Here is a 9,528-nt window from a genome sequence, read left to right on the forward strand (position 1 = left end):
TGATCGTAACATCTCCAAGTTTCCCGACTCGTGTTATCACATACGGGCCCATCCACTTGCTCTTGAGCTTTCCCGGGAAGTATTTAATCCTCGAATTGTAGAGCCAAACCTTTTGACCCACTTCAAACTCCTTTGGTTTCAACTTTGCATCGTGTGCTCTCTTCATGTCATCCTTGTACTTTGAAGCACACTCGTACGCTTCTTCCCTAAGCTCCTCCAACTCACAAAGCTTCAACTTTCGCTCCTTTCCTGCATCGTCATATTTCATGTTAACCTCTTTTATAGCCCACCAAGCACGATGCACAAGTTCCACCGGCAAGTGACAATTTCGCCCATAAACTAAGCGATAAGGAGTAGTTCCAATAGGTGTTTTATGAGCCGTTCTATAGGCCCATAAAGCATCATTCAACTTTGTTGACCAATCCTTTCGGTCGGGTCGAACGGTCTTTTGCAAAATTTCTTTTATTTGCCTATTGGAAACCTCAACTTGACCGCTTGTTTGTGGGTGGTAGGGAGTAGCAATTCGATGGTCAACACCATACCGTTTCAAGAGTTTGCCAAAATTAAAGTTCTTGAAATGAGATCCCCCATCACTAATGATTACTCGGGGAACCCCAAATCGAGAAATTATATTCGTTTGAACAAAATTGCAAACAACGGTATGGTCATTCGTTTTGGTGGCAATCGCTTCGACCCATTTGGATACATAATCGACCGCCACCAAAATGTATAAATTACCATGCGAATTAGGGAATGGGCCCATGAAATCGATCCCCCATACATCAAAAATATCTACAATAAGGATCGGTTGCATGGGCATTTCATCCCTTTTTGAGATACTCCCCAACTTTTGACACTCAACACAGTTTTTAGCGAAATGAAAAGCATCCTTAAAAATAGTCGGCCAATAAAGACCGCTATTTAGCACTTTGTGCCCTGTTTTGTGACCACTAAAATGGCCCCCACAAGCAAATGAATGCAAGTGCATCAAGACGCTAGGAATCTCCTCGTCGGGTATGCATCTTCGAACGACTTGATCCGGACAAATCTTGAATAAGTCCGGTTCTTCCAACGTGTAGTACTTGATTTGAGACAGGAAATGCAACCTCTTCCTTCTATCCCAATGAGCCGGTAAGTCACCTGTAACCAAATAGTTAACAATATTAGCATACCATGGTAATATTCCAACTTTTAAAATGTGCTCATCTGGAAAAGTCTCATTAATTTCTTCACGGGAAGAATCCTCTACACTCAACCGAGACAAATGGTCCGCGACCACATTCTCACTCCCTTTCTTATCTCGAATCTCCAAATCAAACTCTTGTAATAAGAGTACCCATCGTATCAACCGCGGCTTAGCATCCTTTTTCTCCATGAGGTACCTGACAGCACTGTGGTCAGAATAAATAATAACTTTGCTACCCCATATGTAAGCCCGGAATTTATCTAATGCATAAACTACCGCAAGTAGCTCTTTCTCAGTTGTTGTATAGTTAAGTTGTGCATCCGAGAGAGTCTTACTTGCGTAGTAAATAGCAACCGGCTTTTTGTCTACCCGTTGACCCAACACGGCCCCAACCGCATAGTCGCTTGCATCACACATAATTTCAAATGGTAATGACCAATTTGGTGATTGCAAGATTGGGGCTTCAACCAATTTCTGTTTCAACACATTAAAGGCATTTTCACACTGTTTGTCAAAATTAAAGTCTCGGTCTTTTAACAAAAGATTACATAAGGGTTTTGTAATATCACTAAACCCTTTTATAAACCTCCTATAAAATCCCGCATGACCTAAAAACGACCTAACACCTTTAACGGTCGTGGGATAAGGTAGAGTAGATATGACTTGTACCTTAGCACGATCAACCTCTATCCCACGACTTGACACCACGTGCCCTAACACAATTCCCTCTTGAACCATAAAATGGCTCTTTTCCCAACTTAGGACCAAACTAGTTTCAACACATCTTTTTAACACTTTATCTAGTTGGTCCAAACAAGTCTCAAACGATGATCCAAAAATTGAGAAATCATCCATGAAGATTTCTAAAGACTCTCCCACCATATCGGAGAAGATACTGATCATGCACCTTTGAAAGGTGGCGGGAGCATTACATAATCCAAACGGCATCCGCCTAAATGCGAAGGTACCGTAAGGACATGTAAAGGTAGTCTTTGCTTGATCTTCCGGATGGATGGCAATTTGGTTATAACCAGAATAACCATCTAGGAAGCAATAAAATTTTTGCCCCGATAATTTCTCAACAATTTGATCAATAAACGGTAAAGGAAAATGATCTTTGGAAGTTGCGGTATTCAACTTCCTATAATCAATACAAATTCGCCACCCGGTTACCGGCCGGGTAGCTACCTCTTCACCTGCGTCGTTTTTGACGACTTGTATGCCGGCCTTCTTGGGAACCGTTTGTGTTGGGCTCACCCATTGGCTATCCGAGATCGGGTAAATGATACCCGCATCAAGCCACTTCAACACCTCTTTCTTCACGACCTCTCGCATGTTCGGATTTAACCTTCTTTGCGCATCTCTAACGGGAGTCACATTCTCTTCCGTGATGATTTTGTGCATCACCACCGAGGGACTAATACCCTTCAAATCCGCAATGGTCCATCCAATCGCCGCCCGATTGGTGACCAACACTTCCATCAACTTTTTCTCTTGCTCTCCGGTTAAATTTGATGCAATGATAACCGGGAGAGTATTGCCCTCTCCAACGTAAGCATACTTGAGATGCTTTGGCAATGCTTTCAACTCAACTTCCGGAGGCTCCACTAAAGACGGCTTCAATTTAGTATCAATGCTCTCCGGTAAGCTCTCGACTTGGTGTGTCCATGTCGGTTTTCCTTCTCTAACCGCAAGCACCTCTAAACTCCTCACTTCCTCGTCCATGCTTCGTTCCACCTCCACCTGTGACCTGTCAAACACATAACAATCCTCCATTGTGTTTTCCCCATAAACGACTGTGTCGCAAAGAGGTATACACGTGTCAACAATGTCTGCCATAAAGCATTCATCATCAACTGAAGGGCTCATAAGTCCGGAAAAAACATGCAACCTCAACCTCCGGTTTCCAAATGTCATGTCAACCGTCCCCGTTCTGCAATCAATTTGAGCATTTGCAGTTGCTAAGAACGGTCGACCCAAAATCACCGTAGGTTGCTTGGTTGGGTCCTTGGCCACATAATCAAGTACAAGAAAGTCCACCGGGTAGTAAAAATCCTCGATTTTCACTATCACATCCGAAACAATTCCACGGGGTAGTTTAGGTGTCAAATCGGCTAACACCACGGTAGTGTTTGACGATTGAAGTGGACCAAACTCATATTGGTCATACAAACTACCCGGTAGAATGCTTACACTAGCACCAAGATCTAGAAGTGCCCGGTTGATTTTAAAATCGCCCACTTGAATTGAAATGATAGGCGCACCCGGATCTTGGAGCTTAGGTGGAAGTGCACCCGAAAGAATCGAACTCACGTTTTCGGTTAAATCTAGTTTCTTTGGAAATTTGTGAGTGCGTTTTTGGGTACACAAATCTTTCAAGTACTTAGCATAAGACGGTACTTGTTTAATTGCATCCAAAAGAGGTAAATTGATTTTTACTTGTTTGAAAATTTCCAACAACTCTTCTTGTTGTGGACCTCTTTTGTTTACAACCTTTTTTGTCGGTCCCTTCAATGCTTCGGGATAAGGGGCGGTATTAACCTCCACACCCTTTTCCTTAGCCTTGGGGACGGGGATGGCCACAACGGGAGTAACATTATTCTTTTTCAAATCGTTTTTGTTTTGACCCGTTTGGCCATCCTTAAGCTCATCATCACTAGCATCTTCCACCACCCCTTCAACAAATTGGGGTGGTGGTGTTTTGACACCATTATCAACAACTCTACCACTACGTAAAGTAACTTTATTAATTGGTACCTCACGTGTGTTCCTTGAACTCGACCCTTGATGCTTAGGGTTTACGGTGGTGTCACTCGGAAGCTTTCCCGTGCCTCCCTTGATTTGGGCTACTTCTTCCGCTAGTTGGCCCACTTGCTTTGCTAATGCCTCATGTGCTTTGTCTCGAATCTCATTCTCCTTCTTGGATTCTTGCATCATCGAGAGCATCACATCCATCTTTGTATTCAAGTCATTACCACCGGTTTGGTTGTTTGATCCACCTCCGTTACCGCCTTGATTGTTGTAATTCTTTTGGTACCCACCTTGGTACCATTGGTTGTAACTCCGTTGGTAGCCTCCTTGGTTACCACCTTGGCGGTGTTGGTATGATGACCCGCTTCCTCCTTGGTTACCCGGTTGGAAATTCGGGTTCATTTGGTTTGAAGCATTACCATACCGAAAGTTTGGGTGATTTCTCAAACCCGGATGGTAAGTGTTGGAGTTCATGTCATATTGCTTCCTATCTCCATACACTTGATTGACTTCTTCGGTGTAACCACTCGAACCCATTGAACATTGCTCGGTGCTATGTCCAATATCACCACAATCCTCACATACTTCGAATTGAACCGCGTTCACCTCTTTCTTCTTTTTCAATTGAGCTATCTCCCGCTCTAAGGAGGAGATCCGATCCTTGGAATCGAGATCGGGAAGTGACCGGGAAACCGGATGCCTTTTTGCTCTATCGGCCGATTCTTTTTGCTTGGACCGTTTGCTCATCCTTTCTAAAAATTCCCAATCGTCATCCTCATGGTTGCTCAAAAGGGTACCATTGCTTGTCGTCTCAAGCCGATTCCACGTCGCGTCATCCAAGCCCCGTACGAAACATTTCACCAACTCCCATTTTTCTATTTGGTGATGTGGGCATCTCCTCATTAGCTCTTTGAATCGGGTGAATGCTTCATGTAACGGCTCACTTGAAAGTTGACGAAATGATCGAATTTCATCCCTAGCATCATCGGTCTTGGCCATGGAATAGTATTCATCCAAAAATGCTTGTTGCATTTGTTCCCAAGTTCGAATACTATTGGGCGGAAGTGTAAAGAACCACTGCTTTGCTTTATCCTTCAATGAGAATTGAAATAGGCGAAGCTTCACTTCCTCCAATGCGAAATTGTGTCCTCCAATAGTATCACAAATAGATGAGAACTCCGTTAAATGGTTGTACGGCTCATCGTTAGACCTTCCATTGAAATGAGGAAGAATGTTGATGTAATGGGGTTTACAATCAAACATCCTCCTTTCACATACTATTGGAGAATTGTTTTCGGTCACTATCGGTCGGAAACGGTCATTGACTCCCCGTGGAGGTTGTTGACGACGTTGTGGCCCATTAACTTCTTGATCGACCGGTCTTCGATTATCCCGTCTTTCATCCCGTCTCTCCTCTCTTCGATTATCTCTCGGGTTACCACCTCCCACAAAACGAGGAATCCGGTTAGGGTTTACATTGTTGTTATTATTGTTGTTGTTGTAAAACCCTTCATTCCGGTTCCGTTGGTTGTTGTTTTGTGGTTGACGGTTGTTCCCATACCCATTGTTTCTTCCACCCCCGTAGCCATATTCTTCTTCCCCAACATAGTTGGCGTTTTGAGACCCAAACTCCTCATCATCATACCTTCGAGCATTATATACGTTTCCCCTATTCAAGTAACCCCAATCTTCATCATCATTGGCTCGCTCATCATAATAACCCCCATCGTCCGAATTTTCCGTATGAATGCTCACGTGTTCCGGCGATTGATAACCGGGAACACTATACGGTTCGTCATCGGGAATTGCATTCCTTAAATCGTCAATGTTGAAGAATGGGTCTTCGTTCACGGGATTGTCGTGATCACGGTTACCTCTTCGATCGGAGTTGACATTCCGATCATCAAGGTTAATAGGCAACGATGCTTGTCGGTGAAGAGGTTGTTGCTGAGGTGTTCGTTGGGTGTTGTTGGTGTTTTGGTTTCGGAAAGGTGGAGTGGGTGGTCTTGCATTGGTGTTACCACCCGGTAGCTCTTGAGCGGGGAAAAAGGTTCCTCGGGTTTGGAATTGATTTGGGTGGAGGTTTTGGTTTGGGTTAAATTCTTGGTTGGAATTGTGGTTCGCCATTGAATCGGTTTCAATGGTCGGTGTGAGTGGTGGTGTTCGGTTGGTTTGATTAGAAGCAAGAGTTGCTTCTAACCGGCTTGCTAAGTTTCTTCTTACGAGTCTTTCAATTTCCGGTTCGTAGACTAGAGGTGAAGTCCTCCCGGAATTTCGTGTACGCATGCACTACCTGTAACCTGCACAAGTAACACACCCCGCGTAACAAGGAAAAAGACAATACAAAAAGAGAGCAAAACAAATTATACAGTTAATCACACAACTTCAAACAATATCCAAACACAAAGCGCACGCACTCCCCGGCAGCGGCGCCAAAATTTGATCGGAGTGTCGCGCTCCGGTCAAAGATAATATTTATATACCCTAATTACCCTTAACAAATAGCTAGTGGTAGCAAGGGGTCGAACCACGAAGAGTATGTGGTTTGTGTGCGGATTTGATTGAATTATGAATAGTTGTCACTTTTATGAAGCTTGCTATATTGTTTTTGTATATTTTTGCTTGATTGAAAGATGTGAATTGAAATTACTAAAGCAATTAACTAAATTAACTACTAAATGCAAGAAGTGAAAATGATTGTTTAAACAATAATAAGAAAACAAGGCTCACACCCGGTTTCAACAATTGCAAGACTTAGGGTTACTATGTATTTTAATTAGCTTTACTTGAAATAGTTCGTTAACGGGTCGCAATCACAAAGCTTAGGTGTCAATCGCTATCAACGTCGTAAACAACGGACCATGATACACTTCGTTACTTTGGACTAACAAATCCTACCAAAAGACAAAGCATAAATACGTGCATTCATTTCACAAAGTCAAATTTAATCATTCACTCGACAGTTTGCAAATTCAATACCAACGTAGGACAATTGTCTAAGATTCAAACGCAATTCAAGTTGTCACAAAACAATCAACAAAACATAATAAACCCTAAATCTTACAAAAGTCTACACCGGGGTGACACCTCCAAGAAATTAGCCAAGCATGATCGAAGAAACTTGATCACCGGATGTTGGAAGCGTGAATTGGATCATCATGAAGCTTGAAGGTGAATTGATGGATGAGGATTAGGGTTTTAGGTGAGTGATTATGGTGGATGGACGAATGGTTGAATGATTGTAATGGTGATGAGCTAGGGTTTGGAATTGGATGATGATTCGGGTTGTTGAGAAGATGGAATCTTGATTGGAGATGAAGTGGTGATAAAGGATCGATGATAATTGGCTCCAAGAATGTCTTTCAAACTCAAAATGAAGTGTAACTCCCGAATTGAATGAGTACCAACCAATGGAAATCGGAATAAAACCCCACAAATCACAAAATTCGCGTTTCAAGATTTGAGAGGCCGTCGCCGACGGCCCTCAACCCGTCGGCGACGGGTCCTGGTTTGTTCATTTCGTTCCGACGGCTTATACACCTGGATACGGCCATTTCAGCTTACGGGGTTATTCAGGGGGCGTCGCCGACGGCCTATACCCCGTCGCCGACGGCTCCCCAAAAACCCATTTTCCATTTTTTGCTCCTAGCACTTCCGGTTGATCCGTAACGCGTCCCGGTGTTCTGGTTTTCGATCCGATGACCCGTAAAGCTCCCGAAAAGCTCCTTAAACTTCATCAAACCTGCAAAACACATTCTTGATCAAAAGTAGGCTATTCGAAACTAAAACTCACGTAAAAATGTTAAGTTAAACAATTACAAGCACCGGTTTCCAACCACGTATCACATCACCTCTAGTTTGCTTTTGTATCCTCCACCAAAATAAGGCTTCGGATTTAAACAAATGAACATCAAACCTAACTTTATTTCTTTCATGGCAATCACTGACGTCTAGAATGGCTTCTACCTCACTTAGCCATTCATGTGCCTCAATAGCACCTTTCTTCCCGTCGAATGAAGGAGGATTACATGAAATGAAAGTCTTGTAAGTACATTCTTTAGAGATTTCTATTTCTATAGCTTTAGATACTTTCATATCATCTACCTTCTTTTCCGGGCGAGGTTCTTCTCGTGGAGTTGGTGTAGGTGTAGGTGCAGTGCTTCCCTCAGATTGCCCTGATCGTTCTGTATTCTGACGTTCGCGTCCCTGTGCGTTGGCAAGGATTTGCGCAACTCGGACGGCAATCCGATCGATCATGTCATCTCCTAAGTTTACAGGTTCGCTATGACGAGCAGGATTAACTGATGGGTTAGGTTGACGATTGTTGTTAACCGAAGGTTCTGCCGACATTTTCTCTGCTCATGTGCTTTATGTGCGAGAGAAGGTTGTGTATGATTTGTATGAAGGAGGTTGGCATCTATTTATATTAACAATGAACTACGCTATTGGCCGCCTTCATTTTTTTTTTACTCTATGATACTTGATTGAGAAGAAATATTACTTACTCAAATAATACACAAGTATCATTATATATATGCACTTCATGTATAGAACATATACGTATTACATTTTATCTTTTAGATTTTATTATTATTATTATTATTATTATTATTATTATTATTATTATTATTATTATTACTACTATTATTTTCTCCTAACGAGTAAAGAAAACAAGATTTACGAGTAATTATTGTTAAGGGCAGTGTGTACAAAGTGGTAACGAAATGAGGATTTATAAGTTGTAATTATTAGAGTTAAATGCGTGGTTGGTCCCTGTGGTTTGCAAATATTGCACACTTGGTCCCGGTGGTTTACTAATTACAGAGTTGGTCCCAGTGGTTGTAAATTTTGCACTCGGGTGATCCTTATCACTAACCCATGTTAATTTTTTCAGTTAAATGTATGCGAAATGACTAGATTGCCCCTAAACAATAAAAAATAAAAAATAAAGAAGACCCACCTCATCTTCTCCAATCACCATTGTCATCTCCCCACCCCAGCCCAGCCCCCACTTCTTCTTCAAATCACCAACCACCGCCCATCATCCTCCCCAACCCTTCTTCTCCTCCGGCGACCCTTTCTATCTCCGGCCAACTCCCCCAACCACCTTTTTTGCCATATTCATTTTACTGTAACTGTTATTGCTAGTGAGGTCCAGAATCTGAATTAAACCAAAACCCAAAAACTTTATCTTCCTGCTTCGCCGGTATATGTGACAGTCTTCCCCTGTTTTTTCCATCTTTGACTTGAAAACCCTAATTCTGCTTCACTTCTATGAACTTCACACATACACACCCTCTCTAAACCCATATCCCGACTGAATGACCTCCTTGTGCCTTTATTAGGTACACCAATCCCCCTCAAATCTTCCAATATGCTCCATATTGACATCAATTCATATTATATTAAGTCTTATATTAACAACAATTCATATATGTGTTTATTTTTCAGGTATCTCTATTCCACAACATCGTTCAGGAACAACCCGTATTCAATCGGATTCCAGAAACTTCGTCATGTTTCCTTTCTATCAAGCGGTTCCAGATGGAGGCAGAAAGGGTCGCCGGAGGAGAAGAAACTTACAGACTTGT

Source organism: Helianthus annuus, chromosome 11 (genome assembly GCF_002127325.2).
Source record: "Helianthus annuus cultivar XRQ/B chromosome 11, HanXRQr2.0-SUNRISE, whole genome shotgun sequence".
Classification (NCBI taxonomy): domain Eukaryota; kingdom Viridiplantae; phylum Streptophyta; class Magnoliopsida; order Asterales; family Asteraceae; genus Helianthus; species Helianthus annuus.